The 22,559-nt window shown below is 35.3% G+C and overlaps 1 protein-coding gene across 6 annotated transcripts in view; it reads right to left on the bottom strand.

The window, feature by feature from the left end:
- Arhgap24 (Rho GTPase activating protein 24) overlaps positions 1-22,559 on the bottom strand; it is a 482,648-nt gene that overhangs the window by 168,713 nt on the left and 291,376 nt on the right. Inside the window, exon 1 of one of the 6 annotated variants that reach the window (XM_071614405.1) lies at positions 665-694. The exons of the other annotated variants lie outside the window; for them this stretch is intronic. The gene's annotated coding sequence lies outside the window, so the exon portion shown is untranslated. Of the gene's footprint in view, positions 1-664; positions 695-22,559 lie in introns of those variants that run through there. 6 annotated transcript variants of the gene reach the window in all.

Here is a 22,559-nt window from a genome sequence, read left to right as displayed (position 1 = left end):
ATTAGGTTAATTATGATAATTATAAGCACCTCAAAATGATAGCAATTATTATCTAGGTTTGTTTGTTTGTTTTTTGGTCTTGGTTGTTTCAAAATCACTCCCCTCCTACACACACACACACACACACACACACACACAGGCATACCAAAGGCCAAGTAGAAGTTTTCATTTTCACAAGAAAACACACAGAAAACTCCACGTTATTCTTATCATCAGATCAGACCTCATGGCACTCTACTCTGGAAAGTTTCGACCACTGCCAAGTGGATGAAGCAAAGAATATACCACAGCAAGTACTCAAAAAAATATCTATCAGGTTAACATCTGAAGCAGTTTTCATATGCCTTCCAGTAAGCACTGGAATTCTGCATATGAACAGTTATGTGATTTGGCAGCAGCAATTAATGAAAGAATCCAAGAAAAATGGCACTTATAATGATCACATTTCGGCGCAGAAGAACAGCTCCATGCCCAATCTGTTGCCACAATTTGGACACCGGGAGAGCTGAATGGATCGTGACAGAATACAAGGGCAAAAATAAAACCAAGCATAGTTCAGGTCCTGAATTTGTGGTGTTATACATATCCCCAAATTATCAAACACAATTAACAGCAATACCTGGCAATTTGTCTCCAAATTAAGGAAAAAGCCCCCGACTCTCACCTTGCACAAACACACACTTCAGTGGTCAGTGACAAATGCAGGCTGGGAGACAGAGCAGCTGCTCTGTCCTGAGCTGCTTAAAGCACATTCGAGCCCGGCTCAGGTCCTACTCTGTGTTTGCTCACTGCAGTTTCTCCCATGACTCCATCACCCAGGAATGGAAACCACCGGGTCTCTCCCAGCCAGCGCTAGTGGGCTCCCCAGCTACTGAGCTCAGGTAAAAATGCTGAGTTCTGCAAGGTCACCACAAGGTGAATAAAATCAGACTGACTGTACGGGGGAGAGGAACGGCTGTCAAGGAAAGACCCTAAACTCCAGACACCTTGCCTTTCAAAAAATACCAAATTCCATAAATCAGAGCTGGGACAATAGGAGGTCACAGAAGCAGTAAATCTGAGAATCTAACATGGCATCAAGCCAAGGAGCTAACCCCGGGGGCATTCATTAAGCAATAATCTCTTTCTCCTTCTCTCTCTCTCTCTCTCTCTCTCTCTCTCCTACACACACACACACACACACACACACACACACACACACACTGGCAGTCTTCATGGTAGCTATACTAATTGACGAGATATCTTTCTCAGGTCAAACAATTTTTTTCCTATATTTTCCAAGCAACAAGGCTTGAAGAAGAGTTTCATAAAATTAAAGCACTTGTCAAAATCAAAATAATTATTCTAAGAGCAAAAAAATTTCAGATCCATAAACTAAACCATATTAATTAAGTCTCATGTTTTGCTTACATACTGGAATTGTGCAAACAACTCCCATATTAAAAAAAAATAATAAAGATGTTGTTATTTCAGAGTTGACTGACAGAATCAATTAAAATTTCTCATAAAAATTCCTACCATCTTTTTCAAGATTAGTCTTGACTTATGCACATTTTAGTTTGGGCATCTACAAGAAGATATTTCTTGCACAAAATGCAATTGCTCTGTATGTATATACTATATAGATGCTGACATGTTTATAAAGTGTTTCTCTGTAGAAGCTGGGGTTGTGGCTCAGTGGTAGAGTGCTTGCCTAGCATGTGTGAGGCCCTGGGTTTGATCCTCAGCACCACATAAAAATAAATTGATTAAAAAAATAGGTATTATGTTCAACTACAACAACAACAACAAAGAAAACATATTTTTTAAAAAAGTGTTTCTCTGTAAAGTATCTCCAAGTTTTCATTTCTCAGGTTTTGATGTTCTCAGAAATGCAGAAGGAAAAATATTAATACTTACAAATACTCTATGAAACAGTATTTCTTTTTAGTTGTAAATTTTTCATATAGTCAAATAATTATTTACTGAATTGTAGAGTGATTGCTTGAACAAGAAATTGTGCTCACAGTTTAGCCACTTTCCTTTCCCTTCCTCCAACCACCAGTTAACCAGCAATTTATTTAACCTCCTAGGCATCAGTCTTGCAATCTATGAAACAGGGATTTGTTGCCAGCATTTTCTTTGTCTACTTCCTGGGTTGGGTGGTGTGAAGTTGAAATGGAACAATGTGTGGGGAAAAATGCTTTGTATATTGCAGAGTGCTGGGGAAAATGTGCTTGCTGGGAAAATGCACTTATCTCCCTTCAATTGCCCTAGTTAGTACCAGGACCAGTGAATTGCTTTCTGTATTCTCAGAGAGGGCTCCTTGAGCTTCATAGGAGAGTGCTTGTTTCAAGTGGGCTATAAATAGAGTTTAGGATTTTATTGAACTGCTGTTCTGTTTGTAGCAGGTCTTGATGGCAGTCACCACATGGCCAGAGTCAGTTAATTGTGAGCAACAGGAGTTCTGTCTAGTCTTGGAGGCAGAATCAGACCAGTTGAAACTGATAGAAAATACTCACATGCATGACTGTTTTCACGGTTAGCTGGGTGTCCTGGTGTACTCCTGTGTTCCAGGGGGTTGGGAAAGAGAATTAATGGTGGGGAAAGGTTGGGGATGGAATGCAAAGTTCACTACTGAGTTAATTCAGCAACAACTGGATCTAGGCATTCATGCTAATGTTCCAACAATTACTTTTGCATTATTTAGAGGTTAGGTTGTGGGAAAGGGAGGACCAGGGCAGGAAGACAGGTGGAGAAGAGGCAAGGAACTAACAATGTGACCACATTTTGTGTCTTATGAGACATATAGGACTGTGAATTTTAGAAATATTATCTCAGTTAATTCTCTTAAGACTTTTATGAGGTAGTTGTTATTATTCTTATTTTAGAGATGAGAATAATTAGCCTACACACTATAAACTAGTGAGTGGTGGAGTTTGAATTACAACCAAGGTCTGCATATCTTAGAGTTCCATATTCTGAGTTAAAGTATAACTTTCTCAGAGAAAAGAAATAAAATTTGCCTTTTACATAGCAAGATAGGAAAGGCAAAAATGCAAATTACCAAGAAAACTTCTTGAGTGTATTTACCAGGCAAGTAAATTTTATAAGGAGTTCAGAGTTTTTTTTAAAAAAATACATTTTAATTTTTTTTAACAATTAACTTGTGGCAAGATGCAGGCAATTTTTGTCAATAGGAGCCAAGACTATTTTAAAAATGGGGTCCTATCTCTCAAGTTGAAAAAGCAAGTTCAGAAGTCTTTCTCTGTAGTAGAAAGCTACTCTGTTTTTAAAAATACAAATCATGCACTAATTTATATTAATTTGCTTAAATTACCAGGCCCTGAGGAATGCCCTAAAATGAAGCAAGGCAATCTCTTGATCTTAAAGGTAAGAAGAATTTTTTTTTTCCAACTACAGTTTGGAGTATATTATGGTAATTCTATTTTCAGTCTCTTGAGTTTAAGGACATTAATAAATAACAGGTTCTTTCTACCCATTTGATTGTAAAGCTGGAGGCAGAATCTGAATTGCAACCCTACATTGGGTATGAGTGTCATTCCCAGCTATAAGAAAAATATTTAAATTGTATCCTCAGGCCACTAGTCCAATTCATACCAAATTCTCAAACAGTTTGTTTCTGCCTTCAATATCCCCTTTTTCCAGTTTTTTTTTTTTTTCAGTTTTCTTTGAGAATGACACTGATTATACCTTGCCTCTGCTTTTGAAAATTTCATCTATAGAATGTACAATCTAAAATCTCTCATGAAACCAGGCTCTTCATTTTCTCCAAATTTAGCCATAGGAAACTATAAATCTGAAAGTCTTACAAATAGAAACAATTTGCTGTTTTTAGATACATTCAGTAAAAAGAGAAATAATACTTATAGTACTAAGGTTACTAACTAAGGTAGTAGAAAGTTAAAATAAGTAATAAAAAAGATTACATGTATTTTGTCTCAATTTTCTAGCTAAATTCTGAGTGAAAACAAAAGAAAATCCTAGCAGTATCCTGAGATCCTTAAGGATGCACATAAAAGTAAGGAGTCTTCAGTTGTTTGGTATTTATTGCAATGCTACCTCAGCTTAGAATGTGCTTTTGAAGTTCACTGCAACCTGCTTATTCTGGTGGCATCAGATTTAACTAATGATAAAGTTTTTAAATGAGTTAATATGTTGTATAACATGTATAACACATGACAAAGTTAAAAGGCTATTTTCTCATTACCAAACCCATTCTATTTCTCAGTGAAGGATAAGAAAAGAGTCAAAGTCAGAATTTAAAAAAAAAAGAAAGGCCATTGCAGTTATTTTTCAACAAAATAAGATATAAAAGGAAAATTTTCAATTATGTCTCAATTCAGAAATAATAAAAATGGAAACCGTTCTTGGTATTTAATTATTATACTGCCATAGTAAGATTTTTTTTTATATCAGAGAAAACATTTGCCATTTGTTTTTTTTTTTTTTTTTTTTGGGGGGGGGAGGTATTGGCTAATTTCACTTAGCATTATCTTCTCCAACTACATCCATTTACCTGCAAATGCCATGATTTTATTCTCTTTTATTGCTGAGCAATATTCCATTCTGTATATATGCCATATTTTTATAATCCCTTCATCTACTGAAGGGCATCTAGGTTGGTTCCACAGTTTAGCTATTTTGAATTGTGTTGCTATAAACATTGATGTGGCTGTGTCCCTGTTGTATGCTGTTTTTAAGTCCTTTGGGTATAGACCAAGGAGAGGGATAGCTGGGTCAAATGGTGGTTCCATTTCAAGTTTTCCAAGGAATCTCCATACTGCTTTCCATATTCGCTGCACCAATTTGTAGTCCCACTAGCAGTGTATGAGTGTGCCTTTTTCACCCCTTTCTCACCAACATTTATTGTTGTTTGTCTTCATAATAGCTGCCATTCTGTCTGGGGTGAGATGGTATCTTAGAGTAGTTTTGATTTGCATTTCTCTAATTGCTAGAGATGATGCACATTTTTTTCATATATTTGTTGACTGATTGAATATCCTCTTCTGAGAAATGTCTGTTCATGTCCTTGGCCCATTTATTTATTGGGTTATTTTTTTGGTGTTTAGCTTTTTGAGTTCTTCATGTACCCTAGAGATTAGTGCTCTAGCTGATGTGTGAGGGGTAAAAAATTGCTCCCAAGATGTAGGCTCCCTTTTCACCTCACAGATTGTTTCTTTTGCTGAGAAGAAACTTTTTAGTTTGAGTCCATCCCATTTATTGATTCTTGTTTTTAATTCTTGTGCTATAGGAGTCCTATTAAGGAAGTTGGGGCCTAATCCCACATGATGACTCATAGTTGGGTAGGGAAAGGGAACATGGGAGAAATAGACAAACTCTAGATAGGGCAGAGGGGTGGGAAGGGAAGGGAGGGGGCAGGGGGTTAGCAATGATGGTGGAATGTGATGGACATCATTATCCAAAGTACATGTATGAAGACATGAATTGGTGTGAACATACTTTATATATAGAGATATGAAAAACTGTGTTCTATATGTGTAATAAGAATTGTGATGCATTCCGCTGTCATGTATTTTAAAAGTAAAGGCAATTTAAAAAATATATATTTTCTTTTTTTATATTCAGTACAGCCAGTAATTGCCTAAGGGTCTTTTACCAGAGCATAAAATAATTTCATGGTGTTTCCTCCATTTCTTTGTCTCAGAAATTTTATTTTTGTCTTTTGGGTTTTGAGATCCTGGTTTCAGAATTATAATTTGAAAAGAAAATTGCATTGAAATGTAAAAGTATGATGAAAAAAATCATTCAGAAGCATGGATGACATTCCAATAGTGACCAGAGTAAAGATGTGTTAGTTTTTTTTTTTTTTTTTTTGGTTGATTCTTTTGTTTTCTTCTTATAGAGCTGGGATTTGAACACAGGGGGCCCTACATACCAGGAAAGAACTTTACCACTGAGCTACATCCTCAGGCCCTTCTTTGGTTCTTGAAGAAGCCTTCCTGGCCTGTCCTAGTGGTGATGTTTAAGTCAATTCTTAATGGAGTCTGGCCTAAAGTCTTTGGAGTCCGTCCATTTAGGATACAATGGGGTTCATGGATGAGCAGAATGGAATTTTTTCTAACTTGAAAACTAATAAGAAAAAGCATTTTTGAACACTTTTTTTCCCCTTCTGTTCTCTTCAATTCTGCTCCTTTTTTCAGAACTTTGGAACAACTTTACTTGATTATACCTTGAATCTGTGAAAGTCATTTAGATGAAAACCAAGTGTAACCAGAAATATGTGAGCTTTTAGGATTGTAATCATTTTATGTGGATGTTTAAAGACAAACTGTGAGGTCTTTTTACCTACTACTAAAGATATATGGAAATATACATGCTCTTTACCTTAAGATAGGGTTACATTCTAATACACCTATCACAATTCCAAAATACCATAAATCAAAAATGCATTTAATACATCTAACAAACTGAACATCTTCACTTAGCCACACAGTACACTGTAGAGCATCTCTGTTCACTCTCATGATCATGTGGTTGACTGTGAGCTGTGCCTCACTGTTGCTTAGCATGGCAAGAGAAGATCATACCTTATACCATTAGCCTATGAAGACCAAAATTCAAAACTCATATTACACTTTCTGCTGAATACATACAGCCTTTGCATCACTGTGAAGTTAAAAAGTTGTAACTGAAGCCTTCATAAACACAATCACCATCAGTAGTTAAAATGATTGAAATTGAACACTTCCTGAACAGTTCTAATTTTCCACATTTTTAAACATATTTTTTATTGAATGGCAATTTTATTTCTAGGTACAAAAAATGCATATATTAATCACTTTTCTACCCTAAAATGTGAGGAACTAGTCCTAGTTTTACCCAATACTTTCCTAAACACATTTAATTGGATTTGGAAACAGAAACGTATGAAGAAAAAAAAAAAAGAATATCCCTTTGTGAATGTAAGGAAAGGAATATGGGAGCATTTAAAGTTATTTTTTAAAAATAATGATGGAGATCATTGGACATACTTGAAATCTTTGAAAAAATATAGCTGTGTAGTACAATTTTACCTCACACTCACATGGCATGAGACATATTCCTCAGGTGGCTCTCAGCAGGTACCAGGCAGCCTGAGGTGGGTGATTATAGAATCAGCTGCAGTTCCACCAGAGTGCTAAGTTCAGGGATCCTTCAGGAAATCTGAGATATCCAGGAACATAGGTATTCCTGTATTCCACCAAGTGGAATCTTGGGAGAAAACTTTCAAAAACATCAACAGCAATGTCCTAGGTTTTAGAGAACTTAATATACATCCAAATGCCATGTTACAATCATGATTAAAATTAGAGGGCTATGTAAGAGTTTTTTAAACATATTTTAATTATATATTGTTATTATGTATATTATTATATGTGTTACATATTACAGAAAGTAATAATACATTACCCAATCAAGCATATGAGAAAATAGGGGGTACAATGATCACATTTTGTAATCAATATTTCATAGTACAGAAAAATATAAAATATATACTTTATACTGTGAGATTTATCTCTAAGTAATGAGATAATAACGATTGTATTTTTGTTTTCCTGATTTTTAAATGCTCTGCAATGACTATTACTTCAACATAATGAAAGAAAGAAAAACAGAAGAAAGAAAGAGAAAAGAAGGAAGGGAAGGAAAAAGGGAGAAAGAAATACAGTAACTTCCATTCATGATGTGGGGGTCATTTTTGAAAACATATTTCTTGACATAGCTACTTTGTCATACTTATAATTTCTTTAGGTGGAAATTTCCACCTTCAGACATGTTATTACCATTATTCTTACTATCTGCACTGAAAATGTCCTCCAGTACACAGAACAAGATTCTAGATGCTACAGTATTACAGTATGAGGAAAATCTAGAGCAGTTTGGGTTCCATTGAATTTTAAGATATAAAAATGGGATATAGGGAAAATGATGGATGTATACATGTGCATGTTTGCATATGGTAGACTCCAATTTAGAGAGAATGGTTATGGTACAGATATAAATAGCATGATACCCATTCATGAGTACATGACCACAGTCTTAGGGTAACTTGTCCATTTCTAAAAGATGAATGGTGAACTAACAGTACCTATATGAACAAGAAAAGTTATTGTTTCCTAAGAAATTATATTGCTTTAGCACATATTTCAGATACATCTCTTTTGTAATGGAAACCTAAATTGGCTTGGAGTGAGCAAGACAAATGGGAGACATTACTTCTCTGATGCTACTTGAGGCTTACTTACTTTGGTTTGTGCTCCATGTATCTTTCTGGTTTAACCAGGAGCCAGGGTCAGAGGTTTTAGGATTAACAAAAAACACCAAACAAACATTAGCCTGATAATTAAATAACAGATTCAGGTCCTCAATGTATATTTTCTTGAGAATCAGAGTCTCAAACATTAAAGTCTGATTATTTGGACTTATCCTAAAATTTATTTGCCTCCTACTAGTTGGTTAAATATTTTTAAAGTACTCAGACAAAATCCACAAGAATTGAGCATTTTCCTTTTTAGTAGTTAAGTCATAGCCATGAGTTCCCTTTTTAAATGGGAATAAAGTTTTCTAAAATGCTTATATGGATAAAAAGCTTTATTAGCTGACCAAGGCTGTATTTCCAAAGAATGAGATTTGACTTTTAAACAGAATCAACGTGGATGGGATTGGGAGTTCACTGTGCTCTTCAGATATTATTAAGCTGGAGGCTCAAAAATAAAATGAAAATCTTTGAAGAACTCTCTCAAGAAAAACAGAAGATTCTGTTACTTATATAATATCTTCAGTTTGGCCTGTACCTAAACAAATGTATGTGTTTGTGTTATTCCAAATCTTAATTTGGGCACTACTGCAATTCCCATTTCCTCCCTTTCCCTCTCATCCCTCTTCCCTATCTATAATTCATCTATTCCTCCCATGCTCCCCCTCCCTACCCCACTATGAGTCAGCCTCCTTATATCAGAGAAAACATTCACCATTTGTTTTTTGGGGATTGGCTAACTTCACTTAGCATTATCTTCTCCAGCACCATCTATTTACCTGCAAATGCCATGATCTTATTCTCTTATAATGCTGAGTAATGTTCCATTGTGTATATATGCCATATTTTTTTAATCCATTCATCCACTGAAGGGCATCTAGGTCTGCTCCACAGTTTAGCTATTGTGAATTGTGTTGCTATAAACATCCATGTGGCTATGTCCCTGTAGTATTCTGTTTTTAATTCCTTTGGTATAGTTTGAGGAGAGGGATAGCTGGATCAAATGGTGGTTCCATTCCCAGATTTCCTATGAATCTCCATACTGCTTTCCATATTGGCTATACCAATTTGTAGTTCCACCAGCAATGTATGAGTGTACCTTTTCCCCCACATCCTTGCCAACACTTATAGTTGTTTGCCTTCATAATAGCTGCCATTCTGACTGGAGTCAGATGATATCTTAGAGTAGTTTTGATTTGCATTTCTCTGATTGCTAGAGATGATGAGCACTTTTTCATATATTTGTTGGTTGATTGTATATCCTCTTCTGAGAAGTGTCTGTTTAGATCCTTGGCCCATTTGTTTATTGGGTTATTTGTTTTTTCAGTGCTTAGCTTTTTGAGTTCTTATATATTCTAGAGATTAGTGCTCTATCTGATGTGTGAGGGTTAAAAATTTGCTCCCAGAATGTAGGCTCTCTGTTCAATTCACAGATTCTTTCTTTTGCTGAGAAGAGACTTTTTAATTTGAGTTCATCCCATTTATTGATTTTTGGTTTTAATTATATTGTTATAGGTTGTGGCCTAATCCCACATGATGAAGATTAGGGCCTACTTTTTCTTCTATTAGACTCAGAGTCTCTGGTTTAATTCCTAGGTCCTTGATCCATTTTGAGTTAAGTTTTGTACTTGGTGAGAGATAGGGGTTTAATTTCATTTTGTTGCATTTGGATTTCCAGTTTTTCCAGCACCATTTGTTGAAGCAACAGTAACAAAAACAGCATGGTATTGGCACCAAAACAGACTGGTAGACCAATGGTACAGAATAGAGGACACAGAGACTAACCCACAAAATTATAATTATCTTATATTAGACAAAGGTGCCAATAACATGCACTGGAGAAAAGATAACATCTTCAACAAATGGTACTGGGAAATTCCAGCTATTTTTGGAAACTGCATAAAATTGTATTTTTATGGAATGACCGAATATCATTCTATGAAATTTCATCTTAGTTTATAAAAAATAATTGAAAAATGGTAGCTTATGCATGCATAGCATATTAATAGCCAAAATCTGTTTTAAGGATTATATTCTATCAAGAAGAAAGACAATCCTATTTGCTAGTGTAATTGCCTCCTGCTTGAAAACTAGTAGTTTATCATCGGGACAAGTTTCTATTTAAATGTAAAGACCTTAATAGTAAAGAAAATTAGATATATAAACTCATTACCATACAGTGTGTATATCTTTCTATCTAAATATACACACAGATGTGTGTAAATGTATATATATATATTTTTTTTTCTATATGTAGAGTTTTATGTGGTTGTGGTAATACTTCACACATAGAGGTTTTATTTATCCTTTCACTTACAACATTTTATAAGCATTTTTCTTTTATCCACAATCTTCAAATGTAATATAATATTATGATAAACTTTGTAAAGTAAAAAATACAGAAATAAAATAGTTATTATATTTGTGATTTTCAATGCCTGCATAGATTTTTTAAATTAATATGATAGTTTATTTCTGTTTTCCCAGCTTGGGACCATAACTTTGACTTTTTTTCCAGCTTTTTTGGAGGTAAAATTGTACACTACTATACTGCTAAGCACATTTACGGAGCCAGACATGGTGGCACACACCTGTAATCCCAGCAGCTCGGGAGGCTGAGGCAGGAGAGGTCTCAAGTTTAAGGCCAGCTTCAGCAAATCAGTGAGGCCTTCAGCAATTTAGTGAGACCCTGTCTCATACCAAAATAAAAATAAAAAGAACTGGGATATTGCTCCGTGGTAAAGCACCCCTGGGTTAAATAAAACAAAAACATTTATATTTTCCTGTAGATTTCTTTTCAAAGTTTCCTTTTAGAATAAATGTATAGAAATAAAAGGACCCCTGGGTCAAAAAGTGAGCTTGTGTTTAGCCAACCTCAGTAAAAACAATTTAATATTTTCATTAAAACTACTTGCTGCATTTGGAAAGCAGAACACCATCATAATAAATGAAAGCATAGAAGTTTATGTATAAAAGATTTTTATCGTTAGACCCTTTGGGAAATTACATGGTGTGATGGAAGTCCAGAAAATTAAGAAACTGAGGAATGAAACTAAGAGACCTGCCACAGGTTGTCAAGACTCAGTCATGTTAAGTGGAGGACTTGTAATTAGTGATGCAGGTTATCTGACTGCAGTGTCCATGCTTCTGATTGGTGCTGTGCTATATAATGAAGCCTACTGATGTGTATACTGTTCTTTGCTTTAATTAGGATCAAGAAAAAAAAATGGATAACACACTACAAGAATCGTGGACTTGCAGAGCTCTACCATTATTTGGGATATTATCCCTGTTATTTCACATGTGAAAAGATTGGGTTATATAAAGTTGAAGTCATGTCTCAAAGCCATACAGCTATGTTGGTCTGAAAATTAAAGATGAAGAAGATACTGTTTAACAAAGTTGGTGCTTCATTTATATGAAGGGCAAGGCTGAAAGTTTCACAAAACCAGCTTAAGTAATATCTACCACTTATTGAGCAGTGGTTATATTCCAAAGACTTTGAATACATTTTTATCATCCTCCCAATGTGCCAGAAAGATAGACTCTTATTTTATCTCATTTTATGATTTTACAATGTTACAGATGAGGAAATTAAGTTTCAAAATTTTAAGTGGTTTTTCCAAATTACAGATCAGGTAGTGGTGAATCAGTTTGAGTCTAAAGATCATGTGCTTTCAAATATACCTGGGAAGGGGGCAGTTTATATTCTCATCCTGGGTAGAATGCAGGGGAATTACAGAAAGAAAAATACCTTAATTAGACATGAATGTTCCCTACTCCTTGCTATGTGTCTTTGACATTGACACCCACCCTATCAAACCCCTGCAACAAACTCAGAATGGCTGATGCCTTTCACCACTTTTCACTCCTTTGATATGGAAACCCTGCCCAGTCAACTTGACTAAGCTTTCTTTATCTTCTATCATTGTCTCCCCAGAAACTTTACAAAACAATAAGAGAGCTTAGAGTTAGGTGCTGAAGGTCCTTGAGGTAGGATAGAAAACTTAAGAATATGTAGAAAGGAGACCAACAGGGAAGAGGAAGAAACAATTTTCAATCTGAGAAGCTCCATGAACATCCTAAGCCTGTTGTTTTCCCAGAACAAATTCTTTAAAAGCCCTTGGATCTTAGAGTAGTGTGAATGTAGGTGATTAATTCCTACATACATTGTTAGCTTATACAACATACTTTCTTTAGACTAAATACAGCCAGAGGAAAAATACTGTCAGAGACTTTTGATCGGTGTATATTCCAAACATTGTCTGTTGACTGCATGACATCAACCTAGAGACCCTGAAACAAACAGACCACCAGGATCTTCCCCATGCTCCATATTGGATACCCAGTTGATGAATTATCTTGACATTCCTTCTTTCCAATGGCTTTTAGAAGTACACTAATATGAACAGAGACAGAGGGGAGAAGGAGTGGAGGTACTTCCTTTGTGCTATCTGGAAAGCCATCTCTCAGAACATCATCAGACCCTGAGACAGGCTGAGGAAGGACCATTCTTTCTTACTTGAAGAAAGTAAAAATGGCTGGTGATAACAAAACAAAGCAATAACTACAACAAACAAACAAACAAACAAAACCCACTTATTTCTTAGGAACTGAAGGAGCATTAGAGAGAATGACATGTAAATGACCAAATGACAAAATGAACCAAAAAGTAGGGCAGTGGTGAGAGGAGTTGAAAGGAAGAACTTTACAAAGCAGTGCCTCAGGGAGTTAGAAAGCTAACACCTGCCTAAGTACTGAGGTGAAACCAACAAGGTGTGAAAATGCCTGTCTGGCGTCCTTAGGACTTAACTCTGAGGATCTTGCTTGCTCTATACTGATGCCTGCTACACAGTTTTCTCAAAAGGATCACAATAAAATAAAAAGCCTATTTTTTTTTTTTTTGGAATTGGGACAAAAAAAATGAAAAAAGAATGCTGGAACATTTGGTTTCTTTCATTCTAAGAAGTAATAAACAGTGATGTAAAACTGTTGAAACAAGTAAATAAACATATTTATTAGGGTAAGTTGGTAGGGACAAACTCCTAAACCCCAGATAGGTCAACATTGTGCTTATAAAGTTTCATGGGGAGGGGATGGTTCTGGGAAAGGGAGGGAATAAAGAAAAAAAAAAAAAGTAATGCTCAGAGGGATAGAGACCAACTTTGAGTCCTCCAGGTAAAAAAATAAATTCTCCAGGACTGGGGACATCACAAAAGCTGTGGCAGATCCCTGGCATAATAGTGCATGGAGTGCCCCAGAGAGATTATAGGACTTGCTGGAGAAAGGTGGCAGTACAGGGTGGTCACTGGGGCCGGCCCCCAGCACTGGAGAAAATGAGATATAAATGACCAAAGCATTCACAATGAATAAAAACAGGTTAAAGTGCAGAGTGGTCAGAGCCATTGAAAGGAAAATAATTAACTAAGCAATACTGCTGGGAGTTGAAGGCTAACATCCATCTAGATACCAAGGTAGAATGACACAGGATGAAAATGCCTATCAGTATGCCCAGGGGACAGGGCTTCAAAGCCAGACAAGCACCCAGAGTCCCAGAGATCTTGGCACAGAGGCATCAGAACCACCCATCACAGGACTGGGCTTAGGCATGGATAATGTCAGCCTAGTGTGAGGAGAAGACTTCTGAATCCTCTCTGTGAAACTTGAACGTAACCCCAGTTCTAAGGGCAGGAAAATGAAGTGAAGCTAAGATTAAGTAATAAGAGCTAAGATTGAATTTTTGTTTATTCAAATTCCTGGTGACTTGAATTTCAGGGTTTGATTGACAATAATTAGAAAAACAATGGAATTGTTTAGCATTGAATCAGTACAGGAGTGAGAGTTGCCATTATAAATACACAATTTTACAAATACCAAAGGAGACCACTACTAGTTGAAAACACCATTTAAATTTTTTTTTATTGGTTCTTTTTAGCCACACATGATAGTAGAATGTATTTTGACGTATTATATATACATGGAGTATAACTTCCCATTGTTGTGGTTGTACATAATGTGGAGTTACACTGGTTCTGTATTCATATATGAACAAAGGAAAGTTATTCCCATTCATTCTACTGTCTTTCCTATTCCCACCCCCTCCCTTCCCTTCATTCCCTTTGTCTAATCCAATGGACTTCTATCCCCCTCTCCCCTTATTATGTGTTATCATCTGCATAGCAGAGAGTTATTAGACTTTGGTTTTGGGGATTGGCTTATTATATTTAACATGATAGTCTCCAGTTCTATCCATTTACTGGCGAAAATACAATTTTGATATTGGGTGCTTTTGATTTGGTTAGAAAGGTAAATATAGAGATTTTAGAACAACATGGTATAGATCTTCAGTAAAGTTAAAAAGTGTACCCCGTGTATTTTTCTCTACCACCTGAAAATATGCAAAACTTTATTGAGATTGAAGTAAATATGATTACATCAGGAAAAACTATATGTAAAAAAGCTACATATTTTAGAACAGTCATGAGCATTCTCCCTGTTAGCTAATTTCTAAATTGTATTAGTAGCCTCATTTTACAAATGGGAAATTAAAACTAGAGATTACCCAAGTGAATTTGTGAAAATAAGAATATGTTTTTTTAGAGAGAGAGAGAATTTTTTTTAATATTTATTTTTAGTTTTCGGTGGACACGACATCTTTATTTTATTTTTATGTGGTGCAGAGGATGGAACCCAGCGCCCCGCGCATGCCAGGCGAGCGCACTACCACTTGAGCCACATCCCCAGCCCCAATAATAATAATTTAATGAAAAATCTGGTGAAAAATGTTTATTTATTAACTCCCAATTTTGTGCTTGTTTTATAAGATCACAGGGATTATGCAGCAATATTTTTCCTCTCAAATCTCAAATTTCTAAAACAGACCCTAAATTTAAAAAAAAAAAAAAAAAAAAGTCACCATCACAGAGAACAATCAATACCCAGGTGTGCATGCCACATCTCTTTGGCACATTAGGATTGGTTCCTTCTGCCTTCTCTCAAATGCCTTAGAAGTAGACTGTATAATCTTAGACCATGTAATTTATGATTGTCAAACACTGTTGCCAAACAATCTATTTCAACAAGACTCTGCTCTGCAAACTCAGCTGCAGTTAACTTTGACTTCATTGGCAGAGCACATTGCTGCCTTGCTAAGAAGCATGTGATCCAGTGTTCTAGATGCACCTTCCCTTGATCTACCTCCATCACTCCACACCCCCAAGCAAGTTAGATGAGTGGGAGCCAAGATAGACGACTTGCAACTGATTTTATTTATCATTTCTTTGGGTCAGGAGTGAAAACATTCATTTGGAAACCATTAGATTGAACCAGATTGGAACAAGTTTGTTTTCTAAATCTGAGGTTCATGTTTACTGAGGAACTTTATAATTCTGGACGATTGAAGTATTTAAATGGGTGGCTGATGAAATGCAAGGGGTGCAATGCTCCATGTCGAAGAGACAAATAGAGTTTGTCTGAAAGAGAGATACTGGATATGCCTCTGACCTATGTCTTAGCATGAGTGACCTTCTGAGAGTCTAGGGAGATTACATAGATAAGTGGATATTTCTAGGGAAACCACCCTGTCTTTAATTTAAATTTTCTAAATAAGTTTATTCAGAAAAATTATCAAGGGATTGGACACGGCTAGGTTCTGGCTGACCTCTTCTTTTTGAAGCTCAAAATTGATCAACATAATTCTTTGTAGAGCACGAAAAGTTAATGAGCACTAATGGGGCATTAGCAGAAGGCCAAAGGAAAAAAATCCAGAGTTCAGGAAATTTACATTTTAATGCTGTGGCACACCTGAGCAAAGTATTTCAAATCATAAAGCATTTGCCACTAATAAAGAACCCTCCAACAGCAGAGGAACCATTTGTGATTAAGACAAATTTTAATAAAATCCCTAAGCAACAGAGCTGAGGAGAAAGTTTTACATCTTCCTATACCAGATGGTGCCATTTCATCAGAGTTTCGCTCCTTGGTACGTTCAGTTAATTAAAGTCCTTACTGTTTGTTAATGGCAGATTTGTGTAGCAAAAATGACTCTGGAACAGATGTCGGTAAATTTGTCAAAGCGGCTGGATAATAATCCTGACTGTGTTCTGAATGACTCTCATTTTTACCCACGAGCACCCTTATAGGACCTGAAGATCACCTTTGCCTTTTCTTCTTTTTAAAAAAAGACAAGGGAAAGTAGGGGTTTGGAAGAGAAAAGGAAAAACAGCAAGATTCTCCCTCAAAGTCATTTTCTTGGAAAAGGACAATCAGAAAGGAAAGCTTTCCAGCAGACAGTTTCAAATGCAAAAGTATCAAGATGATATATTTTTATGAGACTCTTCCTAGAAGTCTCACTGCAGGCTTGCTAATCAACTTGCATCTATGTTAGCTATAAAGTTGCAGTGCAAATAAATTTTTATCTCATACCTTTGTTCTTGTTTTGTCAGCATGTATCCACAGCTAACATAGTGGCCCATTATAACTGGAGACCAGAGAAATGGCGAGAAACCGTTGATTAACACAAAACAAGGCAAACTGTGGTGGTGTCTTGTCCCACTTCCAAAGCCCCACTCCAGAGAAGACACTGTAAATATCTTTAAGTTTTACTTGGAAAGGAAATTCCCACAGCAGAGAAACTCATCTGTCTTGATAATGTTTGATTAATTACAGCTAAATTCCATAACTTTTCCCAGATTTAACATAAAATTAGACCACATTCAAAACATAATTGTTAATTATGTTAGTATGTTTTATTTACTATTTCCTAATTGCCCCCAAATAAGAAAATATAATCAGAAGGGCATTATAACAGGAAGATAGGAATAGAGAATAGAATATGGGATTAGCAAATTCATCACCCAGATAGACTTGTGGCTTAATGCATTTTAAAATTGCTTGTACTTGAATAACAATAAAAAAATAAAAACCAAAGAATCTATAAAACTATAGACTAAAATGATTGGCCACCAATGACTGACACATACCAGTCACAGTTCACAGTTGATGCTGTATTTATTTTCATTGTAGAGCTAGCTATATGTTCTTTGGAAGTTCTGTGTTACATATGTATTTAACAAGGAAAAAGAAGTAAATTATGCTTTAACTTAAATAATTTCTTTAAGTGAACTGTTGCTTTGTCTCACTGAGAATTTTCAGCTGGAAATATTACACAAACTGCATAATATTCATCTTGTGAATAACTAGGAAATAATCCACTTATGCTATGACATTCTTAAATGTATAGGTAAATATCAAAATTCTTTTGATGCCTAACATTAAAAGGAGTTAAAGGGACAATAGAGTTCTAAATTTTATTTAGCAACAATTGTCCCACCCCTTTGACATTTATGAAATAAATGAGATTATTTAGTCTAATATTCTAATAGTTTTACCATTCGAAACAATTTGAGTTTCTTTTCTCTCTTTCGTCTTTCTTCATTTCCATCCCCACCCTCCTCCTCCTTTTCTATTCTGTCTTGCAATGGTTTGAGATGTAATTTATATTTTGGATTCTTTTTCATTCAACCTAGTTCCAATCTTCTCCTTGACTCTATCTGAGCAATTCTACTCTTTTACAGGAGTAAAGTTTTGGTGGGAACTGGGTCATCAATCACCACCACATTGATTCTCAAAGTGAATTCAATATAACAATATCACAGGAGCTTTTTTCTTTTCAAGTATTTTAAAATTTGAGATTTTTTTTTAAGTTTTATTTTTCTATTTGTTCTTTTCAGGTATACATGACAGTATGGTGTATTTTGACGTATTATATATTATATATACATGGAATATACCTTGTTCTAATTAGGATCCCCTTCTTACAGTTGTATATGGAGTTTCACTGGTCGTGTATTCATATATGAACATAGGAAAGTTATGTGTACTGTCTTTCCTATTCCTATAACACCTCTAATTTTAAAATCATGCAAGAGTTGTAAAGAAAGTACCAGAGTCCCTGTATATTCGTCACCATGTTCCACAGTATGAATAGTTCATGAGTCTTTCACATAGCCTTGCTGCAGTTATCAAAACTGAGGGGTTCATCTTAGTACAATATTACAAATTACACTATAGGAATTACTCAGCTGTTGCCAGTATTTTTTTTTTTAAATTTAACTTTTTATATTCCAGGGTCCAATCAAGATCCTATGTTGCATTTAGTCTATATGTCTCTTTAGTCTTCTCCAATCTGTGAAAATTCCTGTCCTTCCTTGACTTTCTTGATTTTGACACATTAGAAGATTAATAGCCTATAATTTCATAAAATATGCCTGGGTTTGTCTAATGTTTTCTCATGATTAGACTGAGATTTTGCATTATCAGAAATGACAACCGAAGGGATGTTCCCCTCTCGGTGGATCATTCAAGAGGTATGTGATATCCATATGTATTATTGGTAATATTAACTTCAGTCACTTGACTATAAAGTGATTCTCCATTCTAAAGTTTTATTTTTTCCTTTTATAGTTACTGGATATTTGAAAGGGATACTTGAAGTATGGAAATAAACTGGTTCTTCTTCAAAGGATGTTCACCAATATTAGCATTCAGAGTCATATTTTCCTGTCACAATTCTTACTGTGGGGTTCTAAGGGTAAATGCTACATATTTGTTAACTATAATTTTCTGTAAGGAAAAATTGTCACTCTGACTCACTTTTTTATATGCAATTACTTATTTATGTTAGTTATGTACTAATGGGATTTAATTTTATTCTTTTGGGTTATAATCCTATGCCATGTATATTTATTTTATTTCTCAGGTAATTCCTACTTTCGCCATGGGGAAACTCTTTCAGATTGGTTTGTGTACTATTTCAATATGTCACTGTCATGTTTGTTTGTTTTAAAGCAAATTATTTTAATCTTTATGTTCCAGACTCCTTACCCAGACCTAGAACCAACAAGCTCTCCAAGGAGTTCTAGTTGTTTATTGTAACATGGTGTTCAGAAACCAAGATCTGCACATTAAGTTTACTCATTGCTGCTGGGCCTCATGTTCTGTAGGCCCTCTCAATGTGCACAGCTGGGGAATATATGTGTATTGTTACAATTTTTCAAATTAATACTCAACTAGTGTGTGTCACAGGGTTCATTTCAATTTTCCTTTTTTGTATATGTTTTAATAATTATTTTTGTTGATTTCCTGAGTCTAATATTATTAAAATGTCTTTGATTTTTAGAATTAAGTATAAGCATTTGTATATCTAGACTATTTTTAATATATCTAGACTAATTATTGATGATTATTTTTGTTAACTGTGAAGATACTTAAAAATTGGTTAAGAACTAACTTTCAGTTTTCTGATTCCCTGTCAGAAATCCCCCTAAATTTCCTTTTTTAAAGTATTATTTTTGCCAACTTTATTCTGAAATAATTTTACCCCTGCATAGAAGTTGAAAAAATAACACAGAGATTTCCTTTGTACCCCTCAGCCTGCTTCCCCTAAAGATAACATCTTTGAAAACCATAGTAAAATGATCAAAATCAGGAAATTAATATTTGTACAATACCATTAACTAAACTACACACCAGTTGGGGTTTTTCCAGTTTTTACATCGATTCTTTTTTGGCAGGGTAAAAGGAGAGGAGGTGTACAAATATATGAAATTTTATCACATTTATTGCTTTGTGTAACAACGACAATAAGCAGAATTATTCGATCACCTCCCTAAACTCCCTCATGTTATTCCTTTATTGTTTTACTCTTTCCTCTGTATCAGCTTCCGGCAGTCACAGTTCTGCATTGCTATAATTCTGCAATTTCAAGAAGGTTACATAAAATGAAATCATGCTGGAGGTTTCAATTTGAGATATACTTTTTACTCAGCATAATGCTTTTGGCCTCTCTCCCAATTTTTATATTATTGTATCAGTAGTTTATTTCCTTTTTATTGCTGAGTTGTAGAAGATGACACAGATGTACCATTATTGCTAAAAGAAAATGATTAGTTAAGTAAATAGGACCATTTTCATTAAAAAATTTACAGTTTATAACTTTTAAATTTTGTTTTAATAGAATAAAAACAAATGCTAACAATGGGTTTCTCTTCCCCTCTTGCTATCTCTTATCTTAGTAAACTTAAGGGATTTGACTCAATTACATAGTCTTTAATCTCACTTCGAGAGCCAGGATCATTAAAAATGATTTAAGAAATTAAACCCAAATGAATGTAAGGCACATATTTAAAGAATGTAATAAGTTCTGGAGTTTTGCTTACTGGACATTACTTTGACTCCCCAGGAACAATCTCCTTTCTCTGGTAATAGCACTCTAAGGAAGGTGAGGATGGGGTGCATAACATCAAATGATGTGAAACCAATATCACATTCCCCAGTCATACTGGCACAAGCCAGGCTAATTAAAGTCAACAAGACTCAATTCTTGGATTTTTCTTATAATTGCCAAAAAGAGAATGTCTCTTCAGCTGCTGAATTCTTTCTAATAAAATATGGAGCCAACTAGCCTAGAAAAAAGCCAGACCAGAGGAAAACAATACTTAGAAAAAAACCAAACCCTGCAAACACCATTTGAGTTTTTGGATCTGGTCATCTTTGCTCTAAATTAATCCTTTTTGTTTGCTCTATGAAAATGGATATGATCCCTTTAAATTATTTTCATTTGCCGAGTGACACCATACTAACCACTGTCAGTAGAGGGCGCAAGAGAGTCATTGCAGAAGAAAATGGGATTTTGCTGATTCCATCCTGCAGGCTGTCTGTGCTGACTCTGTAGGCTCCCACAGCACAGTGCAGCTTCTTTAGCCCCCAGCCACTCCTGCATACCCATGGCTTCTTCAGGGCCCAGCTCCTGCAGCACTCACTGATTTTTCAGCATTGAGCATCTGCCACTCAGAGTGGCCAGAACATTCCCTGGCCCCCGCAGCTCCCTCCCACTCTGCCCCTGTGTATGTATTTCCTAAGGCAGTTTTGTAGTTGAGTGCCTATAGTGAGACACCTCCCTGTGAATATTTCCGGCATCCCAAAGGGCTCCTTTCAAGCAAGGACAAGAGGGAGGGCTTCCAAAATTGTCTATGGCCACAGCACCAAGTGACTTCTAGGCTGTTCAGTAACACAAGGCCACAGCTGCTTTGTCTTCCACCATGCTCCATTAACTGAAAATATCTCTCCTATTTTAGGAAAAGAGGTAAATTTATAGTCAATTAAAAATGTAAAATCAGAATGAGATCTGGGCCTCAACCTGGGGGTTGAGCTCTTACTTCTCTGCTCTTTATACAGGCTATTCCTGTATTCTTTTCACTTCTTAGTACTCAATCCTTTGATACTCTAATTCTTTGTTACAGTTAATAATTCTTTATATTAAACTTTCCCTGTTCAAATTACTATGTGGTTTCTTTCTCCTGATTAGATCCAAATTGATACACCATGCCTGAGGGATGAGCTTCCCTTGGAATTCTTAATTTTATAATCTAACGAATTTCTTTTTTCTTCTTTCTTCTTTTTTTTTTTTTTTTTTTTTTTGCTGATGTTGGCTACAGTCAGGTTTTTATAACTGGGACTGGAAAAGTTCACATACAACAAAGATCCATAAAATTAATAGGAAAGCTATTATATGGAAAAATTCTTAGAATGCCCCATAAATTGTTTCTAAAAAATGGACTTGATATTCAAACTCTATTAACACAAATTCAAATTCTGGCATATATTTTCTCAGCTACACAGGAAGGATATTATAGTAATAACCTAGAAATTGCTCTAAATTATATTATACACACACACATACAGAGATAATACACACACACATAAGCTCTGGGTACATTTAACAACACTGATTCAAGCCTGTACCTTAAGGAGCATGATTCATGCAGCATACCTTACCACATGCAAGGAAAATCCTTTTACCCAGGAAATTGACACTAATCACTCTCTGATGGTGAACCAATGTGATCAAGTTAACCTTAAGCAGCTAATGCACTTATATTGACCCAAATACTATCCAAGATGAACATGTGTGAATAGGTGAAGACAGATTTAATATAAAATATTGCAATCTGAGAGCTTTTAAGCAAAGAAATACCACAGTTATATTTAGTTTGGATTTTATGTTTTATTACTATTTTATGTGAGTATAGAAGTTGGTTCTCAAGTTTTTTTTTTCTCTACCATGCAACATTAACTGAAAATCTCTCTCTCCTGTTTTAGCAAAGGAGACACATTTTACAGTTAAATTAAAAATCCAAAATAACAGCATTTGGAAGGCCTCTAATAGCTATTCATTGGTTGAAAAAAATAACAGATTTTGACTGCCAAAAAACAGGAATAGCCACAGTAATTTGGATAT

The sequence above is a fragment of the Marmota flaviventris genome, chromosome 7 (assembly GCF_047511675.1).
Source record: "Marmota flaviventris isolate mMarFla1 chromosome 7, mMarFla1.hap1, whole genome shotgun sequence".
Classification (NCBI taxonomy): domain Eukaryota; kingdom Metazoa; phylum Chordata; class Mammalia; order Rodentia; family Sciuridae; genus Marmota; species Marmota flaviventris.
Note: the sequence above shows the minus strand (reverse complement) of the source record. Positions and strands in the feature narration are given on the sequence as shown.